This window comes from Carcharhinus amblyrhynchos, chromosome 2 (genome assembly GCF_965287045.1).
Source record: "Carcharhinus amblyrhynchos chromosome 2, sCarAmb.v2.hapA, whole genome shotgun sequence".
In the NCBI taxonomy this organism is placed as follows: Eukaryota; Metazoa; Chordata; class Chondrichthyes; order Carcharhiniformes; family Carcharhinidae; genus Carcharhinus; species Carcharhinus amblyrhynchos.
This window is the reverse complement of record NC_137325.1, coordinates 85,796,492-85,816,249: the sequence shown is the minus strand read 5'-3', so window position 1 is coordinate 85,816,249 and position 19,758 is coordinate 85,796,492. Positions and strand designations below refer to the sequence as shown.

At 44.2% G+C, this 19,758-nt stretch overlaps 1 protein-coding gene across 3 annotated transcripts in view; it reads left to right on the top strand.

Moving 5' to 3' along the window:
* galnt1 (UDP-N-acetyl-alpha-D-galactosamine:polypeptide N-acetylgalactosaminyltransferase 1) overlaps positions 1–19,758 on the top strand; it is a 133,019-nt gene that overhangs the window by 59,587 nt on the left and 53,674 nt on the right. The window lies entirely within an intron of this gene.

Genomic DNA, 19,758 nt, shown 5'->3' with positions numbered 1-19,758 from the left:
GCCATGCCAGTCCTGATGTTAAAAGGAAAAACCAGCATAATATACCTTTGTTGTTGTGAACTGGCTGCTTTAATGTGGATGTCAATTGCGGTTAAATGCTCCTGTAGTTCTACCCCCTCATTGAGTCTCATTCTTTTCCTTCCAACATTGAAAGTAGATTCTTGTTTATCCTGTATTGAAAAACCTGAATCTTTTCTTTCACTCCCTATCTACAGGCCTATATCATCTTGTCTACTGATTTTGCTTTTAGCTTGACATGAAATCTTTTTATCCATGACTTGAGGTCTGCTTCAAACTCAGCAAAAAGGTTTTTTTCTTGAAAGGCTATCCTGCAAGAATGTCCAATTATATAATTCCAGGTGTAATGAATGATGATTTCATGTTTCAGGCACATTTCTAAATCAGACAAGGGATTTATTTGGCGAGTACTTCTGTGAATGTATCAAGAAAGATGCATTGGTTAAAGTTGTACTCTGTCTAACATGATGTCAAAAAAGCTATCGAGGTCCTATAAAGCTTTTTCAATTTCCTTGAGCACACTTGCAATTTCTGGTCCGTACTTGACCAATATCAGAGGAACTGTATGATTTAAATGTCTGCATTTGATTGGCAAATGATATTGTTACCTTGGTGCAATCACTAACATTGCTGAGTGAAGCTGCATGCAATTTGCTATTGAAAGATATTTCATCTGTAATTGACACCAATACTCTTACAAATTACCTAGAAAATCTGAACAGCAGCAGCAGTTTTTGACCAAAATTGTATTTCTGAAGGATTTCATCCATACCATGTCATATTGCCATATCAAACAATTGGCTGTAAATAGGAAGTGGCCAATGTACTGACTCCTTGGGACTTGGCACTATTCCATAAAATATTAGTACAGACATCTGTTTTTCCATTAACCTGGCTTCATAAGAACATAAGAAATAGGAGCAGGAGTAGGCCATCTAGCCCTTCGAGCCTGCACCGCCATTCAATAAGATCATGGCTGATCTGTCGTGGCTCAGTTCCACTTTCCCGCCCTCTCCCCATAACCCTTAATCCCCTTGCCTATCAAAAACCTATGAACCCGCGTCTTAAATATATTTAGCGAGGCAGCCTCCTCCACTTCAACGGGCAGAGAATTCCAGAGATTCACCACCCTTTGAGTGAAGAAGTTCCTCCTCAACTCCATTCTAAACTGCCCCCCCCCCCCCACCTTATCTTGAGGCTGTGCCCTCTAGTCCTACTGTCCTTTCTGAGCGGGAAGAACCTCTCCACCTCTATCCTATCCATCCCATTCATCATCTTATATGTCTCAATGAGTACAAGCCTAGTTTATTCAGCCTCTCCTCATAGTTCAACCCCCTCAACTCCGGTATCAGCCTAGTAAACCTCCTCTGCACTCCCTCCAAGGCCAAAATATCCTTGCGTAAGTGCGGCGACCAAAACTGCACACAGTACTCCAGCTGCGGCCTCACCAGTGCCCTGTACAGTTGCAGCAAGACCTCCCTACTTTTATATTCTATCCCCCTTGCTATAAAGGCCAGCATCCCATCCGCCTTCCTGACCACCTGCTGCACCTGCAGGCTGGGTTTTTGCGACTCATGCACAAGGACCCCGAGGTCCCTCTGCACCATCGCGTGCTGCAGTTTTTCGCCACGTAAGTAATAGTCCTTCCTACCATTATTCCTACCAAAGTGGACAACTTCACACTTGCTAACATTAAATTCCATTTGCCAGTTCCTGGCCCATTCGCCCAGCCTATCTAGATCCTTCTGCAGACTTTCCACATCCTCCACACAATTTGCCGTTCCACCAATCTTGGTGTCATCAGCAAATTTCGACACCATACACTCGGTTCCCTCCTCCAGATCATCTATATAAATGGTAAGTAGCTGAGGCCCCAGCACCGACCCCTGGGGCACTCCACTAGTCACCAACTGCCAATCCGAATAGCACCCATTGACCTCCACTCTCTGCCTCCTATTTGACAGCCAATCCCCTATGCATGCTATCACCCTACCCCAACTCCATGCCCCCTAACCTTCTGTAATAACCTCTTGTGCAGCACCTTATCAAACACCTTCTGAAAATCAAGAAACACCACATCTACCGGCTCTCCTCTATCCACCACCCTAGACACATCCTCATAGAACTCCAATAAATTTGTCAGACACGACTTCCCCTTAACGAAACCGTGCTGCATCTGCTGTATCAAACAGTTCTTCTCAAGATGCCTCGCTATTTTCTCCTTGATCACGGATTCTAACATTTTACCTACAACAGACGTTAAACTAACCGGCCTATAATTCCCTGCCTTTTGCCTGCCACCCTTCTTAAACAACGGCGTAACATTAGCCGTTTTCCTATCTTCTGGCACTTCCCCGGAATCCAGTGAGGTTTGGAAAATAATCATCAAGGCATCCACTATCACCTCTGCCATTTCTTTCAGAACCCTTGGATGCATTCCATCCGGTCCTGGGGACTTGTCCACAATCAGTCCCTCCAGTCTGTCGAGCACTGCCTCTCTAGTAACAATAGTGTCATCAGGCCCTCCACTCCTACCATCTTTCCATCGCTAACACCCGGCAAACTATTCACGCCCTCCTCCGTGAAGACCGAAACAAAAAAGTTATTCAAGGCCTCAGCCATTTCCCCATCCCCTACCACTAAGTCCCCCTTCTCATCCTCTAAGGGTCCAACGTTCACCCTAGTCAGCCTCTTCCTTTTCCTTTTTATATATTTATAAAAACTCTTACTATCCTTTTTTATATTTAGCGCTAGCCCAACTTCATAGTTTATCCTACCCTTCTTTATCAACTTCTTCGTCATTCTTTGTTGATATTTAAACCTCTCCCAATCCTCTTCTCGCCCACTACTCTTAGCTACTCTAAATGCACCCGCTTTTAATTTAATACTCTCCTTTACCTCCCTCGTTATCCACGGCTGATTATCTCTCCTCCTACAATCCTTTTTAACCATCGGAATAAATTTCTGCTGAGCACCAAGAAAGGTCTCATTAAAGATTCTCCACTGTTCCTCAGCAGACCTACCTTCCAATGCGCTCCCCCAATCAACATTCGCCAATTCCTCTCTCATCCTATCATACTCCCCTCTGTTCAAACAAAGGACCCAGGTCCGGGAACCCACTTTCTCCTCCTCCATCTGCATCAGAAACTCCACCATACAATGATCACTCTTCCCAAGAGGATCCTTCACCACAAGGTCCCTAATTCTACCTGCCTCATTACATAACACCAGATCCAAGATGGCTCGCTCCCTCATCGGCTTCAACACACACTGTTCAAGGAAACTATCCCGGCAGCATTCCAAGGACTCGTCCTCAAGCCCACTGCGTCCAGCATGGGTCGACCAATCAATATGTAGATTGAAATCCCCCATAATTATCGCCGTTCCATTCCTGCACGCCGCATTTATCACCAGTTGATACTATCCAATTTAGCTGAACCTGATGAGTTTTACCTAGTTTGTAGTGTATAATTTAATTTATCTCTCTGATGGAACATAATTAAATTAGACAGAGCCATCTGCCTTAAATGCCACAGCAGGAAAACAAAATTGTTATGAAGCATTGTTTATTCCAGAATCTTGCCTTATGTTTTGATGATAAAGAGCCTGTCAGCTGAGAAGTTGCATTCCATCACCAAGACTGCTTATTTCCGTCTCTGTAATGTCACCTGACTCCATCCTTGGCTCAGTGTATTTGCTGAAAAAATCCTCATCCATGTCTTCATTTTCTTTCGACTTGGCTATTCCAGCGCACACTGCTCTAGTTCTACGCTCTGCAGACTTGAGGTCATTCAAAACTCTGCTGTCTATATCCTAATCTGCGTAGTATTTGCATAAAAATCTGTTCATCAAAACTCTTGTATATTTAATTACTGTAGCAAAAATTCTGTATGAGGAAGGGGAAAGCAGTGACAAGAGACTAAAGGGCATTTCTAAACTGATTGGTAAACTTGGAATCTTTCTGTATATGGCAGAACCTGCAAGCAAAAATGCTGAATCAAAATAGATTCTGTGACAAAAATTAACCACATTTTTGTCCAGCTTTTACATCCAAGTGCCTAATTTCCAATGACTCTAGCTAAACTGGAGTTTAGCTGGGGTTCCTTGATTCCATACTTGTTCAAATGTTCACTTGATGTCAAAGGCAGTCACTCCTGTCTCACTTCTACAGTTCAACTCTTTGTCTATATTTTAATTAAGATTGTAATGAGGTCAGGAGCTGAGTAGACCTGACAAAACCAAAACTGAGCATAAATAAACATGCTATTGTTGAGTAAGTGCTGTGCTTGATGGTACTATTGATTATCCCTTTCATTACTTTGCTGGTGGTGTAAGTACTCTTATAGAATGCTAATTTGACCAGATTGGATTTGCGCTACTTTTTATGGACAATTGAAGAAGTGGATAGAATATTGTCTTTGCACTTCTCTGGAAGAGTGTGGTTCCAACAATACTCTCAGCTCAACACCATCCAGGACAACACAACCTGCATGATTGACACCCCATTCATTCCCTCTGCCATTGATGCAGAGTGGCAGCAGTGTATGCCATCTACAGCAACTCGCCAAGGCTCCTTCGACGGCGCCTTCCAAACCCACAACCTTTATGACCCAGAAGGACAAGGGCAGTAGATTCATGGGAAATTCCCTTCTGAACCATACATCATTCTGACTTGGAATTGTATTGCTGTTCCTGCTGTTGCTGGGTCAAAATTAGGGAATGGTAATAAAAATACTGGTTTAGTCAATGTCACAAAACAGAATAAAAGAAAATTATAATATTTAAGGAGTTTGAAAAGTATCGACAGTTCTTGCTGAATCTAATTTGAATGTCATGATGGTTGTTTTGGTTACCTCGGAGAATTTTCTGCCAAGTAGCCAAGCTACATATTTTAAATATATTTTAAACAAATATGTTTAAATGCTTCAGTTATGCATCTGACTGAACTCCTTTTCTCAATTGAACCATCAACCATTTAAGCATTTTTACCAGCTGTTTTGAGGTGTACTTGAATAAAGTGAGCTGTTCAAATCATTCACTTGGAATCATCAGAGATGGATCAAGCCTATTAGCCCCAACATTTACCATTATAACAACAAAAGTACAGTTGCATAACTAGAAAAGAACTTTGAATTCATTCTTTGTTTTAGGGACTTGGTTGCCAAAACATCTGATGAAAATAGCTATTAATATTATGGTGTCGACACATTCTAGCACTGCTATCAGTGTAGCTCAGTAATTCATTATCTTAAGTGACAGGCAACCTAACATTAAGTAGCAGTCAATCTTGCTGTGGTATATCTTTAAGTAATATATTTAAAATTACTATGCACCATGAAACAAGATGTAATATTGTGTTTTTGTAATGGTTGTGGCGGATGTTACTTGAAAATTTAAATTGAAAATGTTGCAGAAATCTGCAACACCAAACCCCTCTCGTACAACAGAATTCCAGGTGTGGCAGTTTGAAAACCTAACAAGTACTTCTCCAGTACATACAGCATTGTGAAAGTTTGTGATTGATTCTGCAGCAGCAATATACATTTGTCCAGTACACAGCAGATCCACCTGATTCGGGCACCACACCTTGCTTCAACAGGTAAGCATTGGGTTCCAGTAAAACAACTGGATATTGTGGGAATTTAAATCCAACTGCTGCAACATCTTGCATAGGAGCAACTGTTAGAGCATTGACCTGGTGAAGTATGGCACTGTACAGAGCTCCATTAAAAGGAGGAACTACTTCTCCTGCAGGCCAGTGGATCTAGTGTGCTAGTGGCAACTAAATATTCATGACAAGCTTAGACGATCAAGTCTATCATGTGGCACCCTCTGACACCCTTGAATAAGGCTGAAAAATATGTTTATTTGCATTTAATAATTTATTTAGGTGCTAAACTGTTGGGCAAGATCTAACAATACAGAATTGCGCCAACTACATCATTGATTTCAAGCCTTAATAATAGGGTGTGAGCGGCCAGGGAACTACAAGCAATGCATCCCCAGAACGTAAGCCCTGAAGAGCTGGGCAAGTCTGAGTATTTGTTCGTGCCAGTGATATAACTGAAACACCTGTGAATGCTGACAGAATGACTACAAAATTTCCATCCCTGAACTGGAAAACAACAGACCCTCCTTACTAAGTTCAGTTTGTTTAGGCAACCAATAGCCAAGTCCAGAAAACATTTCTGTCTCTGAGAAACAAGTCATCAGAGTTAAAATATCTACAGGAAACAAATATTCACACAGGCCGAACGCATCTCGACTGTCAAGACCCAAGCATACTGTGATCGACACTGGAAGATCAGTTAAGAATTCAACTTAATTTTCACATGCTCTGTCTGAATTTCTGTCTTTCAGACAGCAAGCCAAAGAGATGAGGAACTGGTGAGATACTGCAGAGATGAGGGCAGAGATTGTGACTTTTCAGAGGCAGAACATGCTGATAGAATCATCAGACTTCTGGTGCTCCTTTCGAAGTATATATTAAAAAAAATGTTTTGAACCAGTCTAAAATTTACCACTTGGAAGAATCACCGAAAAGCAGATACAAATGTTAAGCAATCCTTATGGGTAGACAGAGTTTACGCACTCTTGTGCGCCACATCCACCATTGACAAGGTAACCAATTCAAACAAACCTGGTAAGCCATGCAGGCATTGCAGTCTCATACATGCACCCAGAAATTGTCCAGCTTTCCATTTCATATGTGAGGCATGTGTTACCAGCGGACACTGGAATTGATAATGTAGGAAGCCAAACAAGAACAGATGGCTTGACAGCATGATAAGACACAGATGCAAGAAAGGTACAGCATTTCAGCAAACAAAGGCAGCTCCAAATGTCACACAGCAAATCCTCTCGCCAACCTTTACAGATGCTCCATGGAAAACATTCTTTCTGGTTGTATCACAGCTTGGTATGGCTCTTGCTCTGTCCAAGACCACATGAAGTACAAAGGGCTGTGAACGAAACCCAGTCCATCACACAAACCAGCCTCCCATCCTGTGAGGCTGTTTACACCTTCCGCTGCCTCAGAAAAGCAGCCAGCATAATCAAGGACTCCACGCACTCTGGCCATACTCTCTTCCACTTTCTTCTATCAGGAAAAACTCTGAGGTCACGTATCAACTGATTCAAGAACAGCTGCTTCCCTGTTGCCATCAGATTTTTGAGTGGACTAACTTTGTATTAAGTTGATCTTTCACTACACCCTAGCTCTGACTGTAACACTACACTTTGCCCCCTCTCCTTTGCTTCTCTGTGTACGGTATGCTTTGTATAGTGCACAAGAAACAAGACTTTTCACTGTATACTTATACATGTGACATAAGTCAAATCCAGCCACACTGCAAGTTTGGATGAAGATGCTGACCAGTGTATTAACACACTGTCAACCAGCATTCACTATAGTCAATATCACTGAACTTCATGACACCATCTGAAGCCTTTGCCACTATTCACATTGTATGTCTACAAAGGATTGGGACAAAAGTCGATACAGGTGTGAGTGCTGATGTTCTTCCACTTCACATACTGAAAAGCATATAGCTGCATAAGTAGAAAATGATGGATGAACCAACTACTGCCAAGCTCACAGCCGGTAATGGCTTGTAGATTCCATTCCTGGGATCCATCATGCTTGAATGTTACTATAACAATTCACCATGGTCAGCCGAACTGAATCCTTCAATACCAGGCTGATTCCTGGAATGGCAGGACTGACATATGAAGATTGACTGGGCTTGTACTCAGTAGAATTTAGAATAATGAGAAGGGATTTCATTGAAACATACAAAATTCTGATGGGACTGGACAGGCTAGAATGTTCCTGATGTTGTGGAAGTCCAGAACTGAGGTCACACTCTAAGAGTAAGGGGTAAGCCATTCAGGACTGAGATGAGGAAGAACTGCTTCAGTCAGTTGTGAACCTGTGGAGTTCTCTACGACAGAAAGATGTTTGGGCCAGTTCGTTGGATACGTTCAAGAGGAAGCAGGATGTGGCCCTTGTGGCTAAAGGAAATCAAGGAATATGGAGAGAAAGTGGGAGTGGGGTACTGAAAGTGGGTGATCAGCATGGTCATATTAAATGACGGTGTACACTTGAAGGGCTGAGTGGCCTACTCCACCTATTTTCTATGTTTCTACATTGTGAACACCACTGGTCCACCAATTGCAGACGTACTAAATGTGCAGAGATCTGATCTTGGTTGCCATTCACAGCACCAAGACAATGGTGAGGAAAACAGACGACAAGGCTAACCCTCTCACCTCTGTATCTGACCCAAGGTAGTTATAACTGGATATCTTTGACAGGATTGAAAATTTCAAAGGTGATGCAGTATTGGATGTAGATTCTCTTCCTTCGCTTAAATGTAGCATCTATATAAAAAGGAAGTTAAAAGTCGAACTGGATAAAATGTAAAGAGGTAGCATAATATATAAAGTGCAGCACCACACCGATTTGTGTAGCTTCATCGTGTGTTTCCAAAAAAGATGACTCTATAGCATTTGTTTGGTTCCAAGGCATCCAAATGTGGTACTCAAATGATGTGGAGATGCCGGCGTTGGACTGGGGTAAAAACAAAGAAGTCTCACAACACCAGTGTAAAGTCCAACAGGTTCATTTGTAGCAAACGTCACAAGCTTTTGGAACTATATGATGACATCAACAAGTTCCATCCCACCATCGGTCTCACCATGGGCTACTCTCCGAAATCGGTTACATTCTTGGACACGCATCTCCATTAAGGACGGTCACTTCAGCACCTCACAGTACCGCAAGCCCACAGATAACCTCAAGATGCTCCACTTCTACAGCTTCCACCGTAAGCACATTAAAGAAGCCATCCCCTACAGACAAGCCCTCCGTGAACGCAGGATCTGCTCAGATGAGGAGGATCGCAGCTCTAGATGCTGAAAGATGCCCTCATAAGAACAGGATATGGCGCTCGACTCATTGATCGACAATTCCGACATGCCACAGCCAAAAACCGCACCAACGACCTCAGAAGACAAACACGGGACACGGTGGACAGAGTATCCTTTGTCGTCCAGTACTTCCCTGGAGTGCAGAGGCTATGACATCTTCTCTGGTGCCTTCAACATGTCATTGATGAAGATGAGCATCTTGCCAAGGCCATCCTACACCCCCACTTCTTGCCTTCAAACAACCGCACAACCTCAAACAGACCATTGTCCGTAGCAAACTACCCAGCTTTCGGGAGAATAGTGACCACGACACCACACAACCCTGCCACAGCAACCTCTGCAAGACGTGCTGGATCATCGACACAGATGCCATCATCTCACGTGAGAACACCGTCCACCAGTTACACAGTACATACTCTTGCAACTTGGCCAATATTATCTACCTGACGCACTGCAGGGAGGGGTGTCCCGAGGCATAGTACATTGGGGAGACCAGGCAGACACAATGACAACAGATGAACGAACACTGCTCGACAATCACCAGGCAAGACTGTTCTCTGGCTGTTTGGGAACACTTCAGCAATCATGGGCATTTGGCCCCTGATTTTCAGGTAAGCATTCTCCAAGGTGGCCTTCAAGACACACGACAGCGCAGTATCACTGAGCAGAGACTGATAACCAAGTTCCGCACACATGAGGACAGCCTCAAGCGGGATCTTGGGTTCGTGTCACACTATCTGTAACCCCCACAACTTTCCTGGACTTGCAAAATCTCACTAAGTTTCCTTTGTGGAAACAGTACGCATCCTTCTAACCTGTGCTTAATGCTCTGTCCACTCACATTGTCTGTACCCTTAAGACTGGATTAGCTGTAAAGACTCATTCCAATCATTATTCATGTAAATTGAGTTTGTCTGTGTGCCCTGTTTGTAATCAGAACTCCCACCCACCTGTCGAAGGGACAGCTGTTCCAAAAGCTTGTGGCATTTGCTACAAATAAACCTGTTGGGCTTTAAGCTGGTGTTGTGAGACTTCTTTCTGTACTCAAATGATGCCCACATTGATTTCCTGCAACTAAACCCTATGTTTGACAATGCCGGGTTTTCCTCCAAACTTGGCATTAAAAACCAATACTGATTGATATATATGAAGACTTTTGCAAGCAGGATATACTGTTTGCAATGATTTTCATTCAGATTTTCCATAAGCCGAGATCTTTCCAACAACACAAACTTTAAAATTAAAGTTTATTTATTAGTCACAAATAGGCTTACATTCACACTGCAATGAAGTTACTGTGAAAATCCCCTAGTCACCATACCCCAGCGCCTGTTCGGGTATATGGAGGGAAAATTTAACATGACCAGCTCACCTAACCAGCACATCTTTCGACTGTGGGAGGAAACCAGAGTCCCCATAGGAAATCATAGAGAGAACGTGCAAACTCCACACAGACAATGACCCAAGCCAGGAATTGATCCAGGGTCCCTGGCTCTGTGAGGCAGCACTGCTAACCACTGTGCTGCCCTATGTATAAAATTCCTGAGTGCATCTTTTTTATTCATTTTTATTCATTTGTGGGTCATGGGCATCACTGGCTGGCCAGCATTTATTGCCCATCCCTTGTTGCCCTTGGAGGGCAGTTGATAGTCAGTCACATTGCTTTGGCTCTGGAGTGACACGTAGACCAGACCAGGCAAGAATGGCAGATTTCCTTCCCTAAAGGGCATTAGTGAACCAGATGGATTTTCCTGACAAGGACAATGGTTTCATAGCCATGTAGATTCTTAATTCCAGATGCTTTGTATTGAATTCAATTTCTGCCACCTGTCGTGGCAGGATTCGAACCCAAGTCTGTGGAACATTAGCTGAGTTTCTGGATTAATAATCTAGCAATAATATCACTAGGCCATCGCCTCCCCTGTTGATGCCAGTTGTTGGCCAAACAAAACAGGAGCAAGATCAGAATTTGTATCTCCTAATGGAAGCAGCATGTTGAAATTCAATAGACAAAAGTACAACTTAATGTACAACAGATTAACATTTTAAACATTATTTTCAGATACAGGCATTTTTCCTGAACCTAGTAAATTGAGGACATTAGTGCAATGCCCAATCTGCAAGGTGAAAGTGCTTCATTGGTACTAGGGTTTATTCATTTCCTTTTGCTGCATACATTTTTCAGAGTCTTGGTGTATCACTATTTATCTGGAATGAGGATTATTACACATTTGATGAGCTCAATAAGTCACTGACCAACAGTTCTACAACCCAGCAGAGGAAACTACTCTCAAGGTTGATGGATCACAAAAGGGCCTTGGAGCATGCATTTCACTAAAAGGGAAGCCTGTCGCTTTTGCTTCCAAGAGTCTATCAACAGCCCAGGCCAACTATTTGAATATTGAATGGGAAACATTAACTTGGTTTTTGAAATCCAGCATTTCCACACATACCTATTTGAAACAAATGTTATGGTGGAAACCAATCACAAACCACATGAGAGGACCTGGCATAAACTGTAGTCCACCACCAAATTACTGGGTTTACTCTCAAGATAAAAGGCTACGACTGTGAGATACGCTACAAGTGGTATGGTGGCACAGAGATTAGCATTGCTGCCTCGTAGTGCTAGTTAGTCAGCTTTGATTTCTAGCTTGGGTTACTGCACATTATCCCTGTGTCTACGTGGGTTTCCTTCGGGTGCTCCGATTTCCACCCACTGTCCAAAGATATGTAGGTTAGGTGGATTGGCCATGCTAAATTGCCCCTTTAGTGTCAGAGGGGCTAGCTCAGATAAATGCATGGGGTTAATGAGATAGGGCCGAGGCAGGATTGTGGTTGGTGCAGACTTTATGGGCTGAATGGTTCCTGCATTGTTGGATTGTCCGACTATGATCCTAAGCCAGGCACAGGAGGTCCATACTGAACGTTGTGGTTGCATTCCTGAAAATGGGACTTTAGGTGAATCATTTGTCCTCATCACAGGACGTATTAAGACCAGTTATGCGTTCCTTAGGATATTTTTCCCTCTCACTTGCTGTCCCTCCCCACCTCCCTCACTCCTTCCTTCCCTCCCCACCTCCCTCACTCCTTCCTTCCCTCCCCACTCCCCTCACTCCTTCCCTCCCTCCCCACTCCCCTCAATCCTTCCCTCCCTCACTTCTTCCCTCCCTCCTCACCTCCCTCACTCCATACCTCCCTCCTCACCTCCCTCACTCCATACCTCCCTCCTCACCTCCCTCACTCCATACCTCCCTCCTCACCTCCCTCACTCCATACCTCCCTCCTCACCTCCCTCACTCCATACCTCCCTCCCACCTCCCTCACTCCATACCTCCCTCCCCACCTCCCTCACTCCATACCTCCTCCCTCACTCCATACCTCCTCCCTCACTCCATACCTCCTCCCTCACTCCATACCTCCTCCCTCACTCCATACCTCCTCCCTCACTCCATACCTCCTCCCTCACTCCATACCTCCTCCCTCACTCCATACCTCCTCCCTCACTCCATACCTCCTCCCTCACTCCATACCTCCTCCCTCACTCCATACCTCCTCCCTCACTCCATACCTCCTCCCTCACTCCATACCTCCCTCCATAAGTCACTCCCCTCCCACCCTCCCCACCCCTCCCTCCCTCCCCACCTCACTCCATCCCTCCCTCCCCTCCCCACCTCACTCCATCCCTCCCTCCCTCCCTCCCCACCTCACTCCATCCCTCCCTCCCTCCCTGCCTCACTCCATCCCTCCCTCCCTCCCTGCCTCACTCCCTCCATCCCTCCCTCCCTGCCTCACTCCCTCCATCCCTCCCTGCCTCACTCCCTCCCTCCCTCCCTCCCTCCCCGCCTCACTCCCTCCCTCCCTCCCTCCCCGCCTCACTCCCTCCCTCCCTCCCTCCCTCCCTCCCCGCCTCACTCCCTCCCTCCCTCCCCGCCTCACTCTCTCCCTCCCTCCCTCCCCGCCTCACTCTCTCCCTCCCTCCCTCCCCGCCTCACTCCCTCCCTCCCTCCCTCCCTCCCTCCCCGCCTCACTCCCTCCCTCCCTCCCTCCCTCCCTCCCCGCCTCACTCCCTCCCTCCCTCCCTCCCCGCCTCACTCCCTCCCTCCCTCCCTCCCTCCCCGCCTCACTCACTCCCTCCCTCCCTCCCTCCCTCCCCGCCTCACTCCCTCCCTCCCTCCCCGCCTCACTCCCTCCCTCCCTCCCTCCCTGCCTCACTCCCTCCCTCCCTCCCTCCCCGCCTCACTCCCTCCCTCCCTGCCTCACTCCCTCCCTCCCTCCCCGCCTCACTCCCTCCCTCCCTCCCTCCCTCCCCGCCTCACTCCCTCCCTCCCTCCCTCCCCGCCTCACCCCCCCTGCATGACATTCAAGTAATAAACTTGAATGTCATGCAGCAATTATGTGTCATCCCTAAGCTAAGTTTTGATCCGGATAACCCAGCCATTTTAGAAAGTGCTAGTTGGTGATAATCAAATTAAGTTTTATGAATTTAATCAATAGATTACGCCTCACCAAAAACAATATTTTCTTTAAACTACCAGAACAATTTAATATCTGTAAATATGATTGGAGCATTTCTGAAATACTCAGCCACATTTCCTGGTTTCTTTAAACTATCTAGCTTTTATTGGAAAATAGGTGGAAGGAAACAATGAAAGCTTATTACCTACAAATGATCCATTTGTTTACTGAGCTTTTTATTGGATTTTCACCAAATTTAATTTCCTTGATCAAATTCTTGGAAATTGAAAACTTTGAAAACCATGCTGTTATACTTGTGTCAATAAATTGTCTTTAATTCACTTTTTTAAGTTCCTTGTTTACATTTTAGACCCTTGCATTTTAGCAAGCCACTTTTTCTATCTAGTCAATCATTAGCTTATGTAAGAAAACTGCTGGTAGTCATTTATGCGTGGTGGAAACCAACTGTTGGATGGTCTATGTTTATCTATTTTCCAATAAAAATGCTGGACAACTTCTATTTCAGTTTTATTAAAATGAACACCTGAGGAGGTTTTCTTTCCCTCATTAGCTGTACAGGAAATTATATTCAGTTGCAGCAAGAAACAGCTGCTCTGACTTCCAATCTAATTGTGAGAAAATCATAGGAACTTAGAAATGAGGAATTTGCAGAAGTAGGCAAATTCAGCCCTTCGAGCCTGCTCCGCATTTCAGTCAGATCATGGCTGATCTCTCCCTAGTCTCAAATCCACCTCTCCACTTGTTCCCCATATCTCCTTGTCCCTTCTTTGTTAGAAATATATCTATCTCCTTGAAACTATTCAACAATTCAGACTCCTCCACGGTATGGGGCAGCAAGTTCCACAAATTCACCACACTCTGAGAGAAGTAGTTCCTCCTCATCTTAGTTTTAAATCTACCATCTCTCAACCCATACCTGTGATCACTTGTTCCATATTGCCCCATTAGAGGAAACATTTGGTTTACATTTACTTTATTAATCCCTTTTAAAATTTAAATACCTCGATCTGAACCCCTCCCAATTGCTCGTGTCTGGCTCATATTCCTCTATACCCATCTTACCCATGTAAATGTCTACTACTATCTCTGGCAGCTTATTCCATACACTGATAACCCTCTGTGTGAAAAAATTGCCCCTATGGACACTTGTTTGTATCTCTCCTCTCTCACCATAAACTTATGCCCTCTAGTTTTAGACTCCCCTACCGTTGGGAAAAGATGTTGACTATTTAGCTGATCTCTGCCCCTCACTATTTCATAGACCTCTATAAGATCATCTCTAAGCCTTCTATGCTCCAGAGAAACAAGTCCCAATCTATCCAGCCTCCTTTATAACTCAATTCATCAAGTCCTGGTAGCATCCTAGTAAATCTTTTCTGCATTTTTTTTAGTTTAATAATATCCTTTCAATAATAGGGTGACCAGGACTGTACACAGTACTCCAAGTGTGGCCTTACCATTGTCTTGTACACCTTCAACAAGATGTCCCAGCTCTTGTATTCAGTATTCAGACCAATGAAACCAACCATGCCGAATACCTTCACCATTCTGTCCACCTGTGTCTCCACTTTCAAGGATGTATGAACCTGTTCTCTAGATCTCTTTGTTCTATAACTGCCCTCAACTCCCTACCATTAACTGAATAAGTCCTGCCCTTGTAAAAGCAACCAAAATGCATCAACTCACGTTTATCTAAATTAAACGCCATCTGCCATTCGTCAGCCCACGGGCTCAATTGATCAAGATCCCATTGCAATCCTACACTGTCCATTATGCCACCAATCTTGGTGTCATCTGCAAACTTACTAACCATGCCTACTAAATTCTCATTCGAATCATTAACATAAATGGCAAATAAGTGGACCCAACATCGATCCATCCCTGAGGCACGCCACTGGTCACAGGCCTCCAGTTTGAAAAACAACCTTCTACAGTCACCCTCTGTCCTATGTCATAAAGCCAATTTTGTATCCATTTGGCCAACTCACCCTGGATCCCATGAGATTTAACCTCACAATCTACCATGTGGTACCTTTGTCAAAGGCCTTGGTAAAGTCCATATAGACAACATCAACTGCACTGCCCTCATCTATCTTCTTGGTTACCCCTTCAAAAAACTCAATCAAATTTGCGGGACATGATTTTCCACTCTCAAAACTATGCTTACTGTCCCATATCTGTCCTTGACTCTCTAAATGTCTGTAGATCCTGTCTCTCAAAATACCTTCTAACAACTTACCCACTACAGAGTTCCCAGGCCTTTCCCTGCAGCCCTTCTTAAACAAAGGCACAACATTTGCCACTCTCCAATCTTCAGGTATCTCACCTGTGACTATCGATGATTCAAATAGCTCTGCTAGAGGACCCGCAATTTCCTTCCTAGCCTCAATGTCCTGGGATACACTTCATCAGGTCCTGAAGATTTATCTACCTTGATGTGCTTTAAGACTTCCAGCAGCGCCTCCTCTATTGTATGTACACTCCTCAAGACATCACTATTTATTTCCCCAAGTTCCCTAACATCCATGCTCTTCTCAACAGTGAATGCTAATGAGAAGTATTCATTTAGGACCTCACTCATCTCTTGTGGATCTCTTGTTTTTGGATGGTGGTGAAATATGTGAATACTAGTGCAGTTGCAACCTTCCAGGTGAGTGGTAAGTTTTCCACCACAATTCTGCCTTGAACATTTTATGGTGAAGAAGGGTCAGCAGTTGAGTCACTCATCACCAAATACTTGGTATTGATATGGTTGGCCCAATTAAGATTCTGGTCACTACTGGCTCGTAAAATGTTAATGTTGAGGAACTGTGCAATGGTGGTAGTTTTGAAGGTTAAGGAGAAATGCCTAAGTTTTCTTTGCACAGGGTTATCATTGCCTGCAATTATATGGCACAAATACCACATGACATTTTTCAGTCCAAGCCTGGATGTTAATCAGATGGTAATATTCCAATATTTAAGGAATGTGAATGTAGCTGAACATTTCAATTGTCAATGGACAGCTCCATGTTGGCCTTGTTATCTGGCAGAGAATTCACTCCATTAAAGTGAATATTCAAATTTTCATTGCATTTGCTTGCAAAAGTTTTTCAAATGAGTAAGAATGTCAGATAATGGTCTTCAGTTATTGAAAAGTTTAAAACTTATTCTCACTTGCCTTTTTACTTTTTGACTTGATATTCTACCTTTGTCAAAGGCCTTGGTAAAGTCCATGTAGACTTCTGTGCTCATCCTGTTACTGGAGTGGGTGGTGTGGCTGGGAGAGTAATAACAATACCACAAGTGATGGAAATGTATTTGACTATGTAGACATTGATTATTTTAGAATGGATATAGCTTCAGGTATTTTCCTTGGGATGACTTGTTATTTGAAAATAGATTTTTTTTAAAAAAGTGAGTTTGATCAGGAGAGCTGGAGATGAGATTTTGGGGATTTTGCAAAAGATTGAAATTCTACAGGAGCACCTGTTTTGTGGGACATTACAATATACTTTATGAAATACTAGTTATGATTGCAGATTTTAGTTTCTATAATCAAAATGTTTGCAAATATTTTTATGCAGAAAAGCTTGATTATGAACACTTTTTTCTTTTTGATTTAGTCTGGTCAGTGAAGCATCTCTCGTAGGAAACCCATCTCCAATTCATTCTACGTAATAAAATAAGAACACTTCCAGCCTAGCGCTGTCATTGTTTCATATCCCATCAATCTCCACGAAAGTCCTCTATTAGGTTCAATGAATCACTATAGAGAAGGCCATTCAGCCCATTACTCTGTGCAGGCTCTCTGCAAAAGTGATTAATCTAGTTCTGCCCCCCCAACATATTAAATTAATCTAGGTCAACTTCCTGACATTTTCCCTGTACCTTTTTTTTTTGTAGCAAGAAGCCTCACAATACCAGGTTAAAGTCCAACAGGTTTATTTGGTAGCAAATGCGTTTTTACGTGTTTACCCCAGTGTTTACCCCAGTCCAACGCCAGCATCTCCACACCATTTTTGTTTTTGCCCAGTTAACTGATTTTCTTTTGAAGGCCTCTACTGAATTTGCCTCTACCACATTTTGAGTCATAGAATCGTGCAGCGCAGAAAAGGCCCTTCAGTCCAGCGAATCTGCACTGACAATAACTACCACTAACGTCACACTCATCCCACTTTCCAGCACTTGTCCCATACCCTTGAATGTTATATTTCAAGTGCTCATTCATTTCCTCTTTGGTTTCCAGCCCAGGTGGTTCATTCCAGATTCATAAGAACATAAGAACATAAGAAATAGGAGCAGGAGTAGGCCATCTGGCCCTTCGAGCCTGCCCCGCCATTCAATAAGATCATGGCTGATCTGTCGTGGCTCAGTTCCACTTTCCCGCCCTCTCCCCATAACCCTTAATCCCCTCTCTTATCAAAAACCCATCAACCCTCTTCTTAAAAATATTTAGCGAGGCAGCCTCCACCACTTCAACGGGCAGAGAATTCCAGAGATTCACCACCCTTTGAGTGAAGAAGTTCCTCCTCAACTCCGTTCTGAACCGCCCCCCCCTCTATCTTGAGGCTGTGCCCCCTAGTCCTACTGTCTTTTTTGAGCGGGAAGAGTCTTTCCACCTCTATCCTATCCATCCCATTCATCATCTTATACGTCTCAATGAGATCTCCCCTCATTCTTCTAAACTCTAACGAGTACAAGCCTAGTTTATTCAGCCTCTCCTCATAGCTCAACCCCCTCAACTCCGGTATCAGCCTAGTAAACCTCCTCTGCACTCCCTCCAAGGCCAAAATATCCTTGCGCAGGTGCGGCGCCCAAAACTGCACACAGTACTCCAGCTGCGGCCTCACCAATGCCCTATACAGCTGCAGCAAGACCTCCCTACTTTTATATTCAATCCCCCTCGCTATGAAGGCCAGCATCCCATTCGCCTTCCTGACCACCTGCTGCACCTGCAGGCTGGGTTTTTGCGACTCATGCACAAGGACCCCGAGGTCCCTCTGCACCGTCGCCTGCTGCAGTTTTTCGCCACGTAAGTAACACCACCTTTTCTTTTTTTTTCCTCAAATCCCCTCTGAATCTCCTGCCCCTCACCCTAAAACTATGCCCCCTCATGATTGATCCCTTTGCCAAAGGGAAAAGCTGCTTTCTATTCACTCTACCCATACCCCTCATAATCTTATACACCTTATATGCATCTTCTCTTGGGCTGTGCATTCCAGATCTTAACTATTTCCATATTTTAAAGAAAGGGTTTGGTGATGTTGTTGCTTCTTGTGCTAATCCCCTTAAATTGATGTCCTCTAGTTCTGAATCTTTCTACCATTGAAAACACTTTCTTCTTATTTACTCTGTCAAGACCTCACATGATTTTGAATACCTCAATCAAATCTCCTTTTAACTATTTTCTCCGAGGAGAACAGCCTGAGCTTCTCCAATCTATCCTTGTGGCTGAATTCCTCATCCCTGGAATCATTCTCAGATTTTCTCTGCACCCTATCTATTGCCTTCACTGCCTGGTGGGCAGTGCCAAGGTGCCCCTTGGGCATTGCCAGGATTCCAGGCTGGCACTACTAAACTGCCACCCCTCTTACCCCTGACCTCTGGGGAGGCCTCCATGGCCTTTTTTCCCTCCAGCAGGGTCGGACCATCTGTTCCGCATTCATGGGGAGCTGTTGTAAACTCAGCTGGAGGGGACCACTCCTGGCAGAGGTGGGGGAGATGCTGGCGGGCCTGGAGACTTCAGTCCTGGACCCGCCAATGAATGCAAATCCCAATTTATTTAAATATTGAAATCAGCTCTACAGTAAAACATTTTTGCCTGGGCCCACTAATGACGTTGAAATGAGAATTTTAATGTGGAAATCAGCTCCATGCCAATTTCTGATGCGGAGCTGATAACTTCAGAAATCCAGCCCATTAGCAGTGGGCTGAGAAAATCGCACTGCCCCCCATCCCCTCATTCTTAGGTATGTCTGGTGTTGCTCCTTGCATGCCTTTCTGAACTCTTCATTTACCAGGACTGACCCCACGACTTGTTAGTAATGGCAGAGTGAGAGGTATGCCGGGCCATGATGTTGCAGATTATGAATACAGTTCTGCTCTTGCTGATGGCCTCCAATGCCTCATGGGTGCCCAATCTTGAGTTACTAGATCTGTTCAAAGACTTTCCTGTTTAGCAAGGTGGTAGTACTATTGAGCAGCATAATGAAAGATAGCCTCAGTATGAAAATGAGAATTTGCCTCCACAGTGACTGCGGTGGCCACATCTACTGATGCTGCTGTAGAAAGATGCATCTGCAGCAGGCAGGTTGGTGAAAATGAGGTCCTGTATGTTTTTCCTTCTTC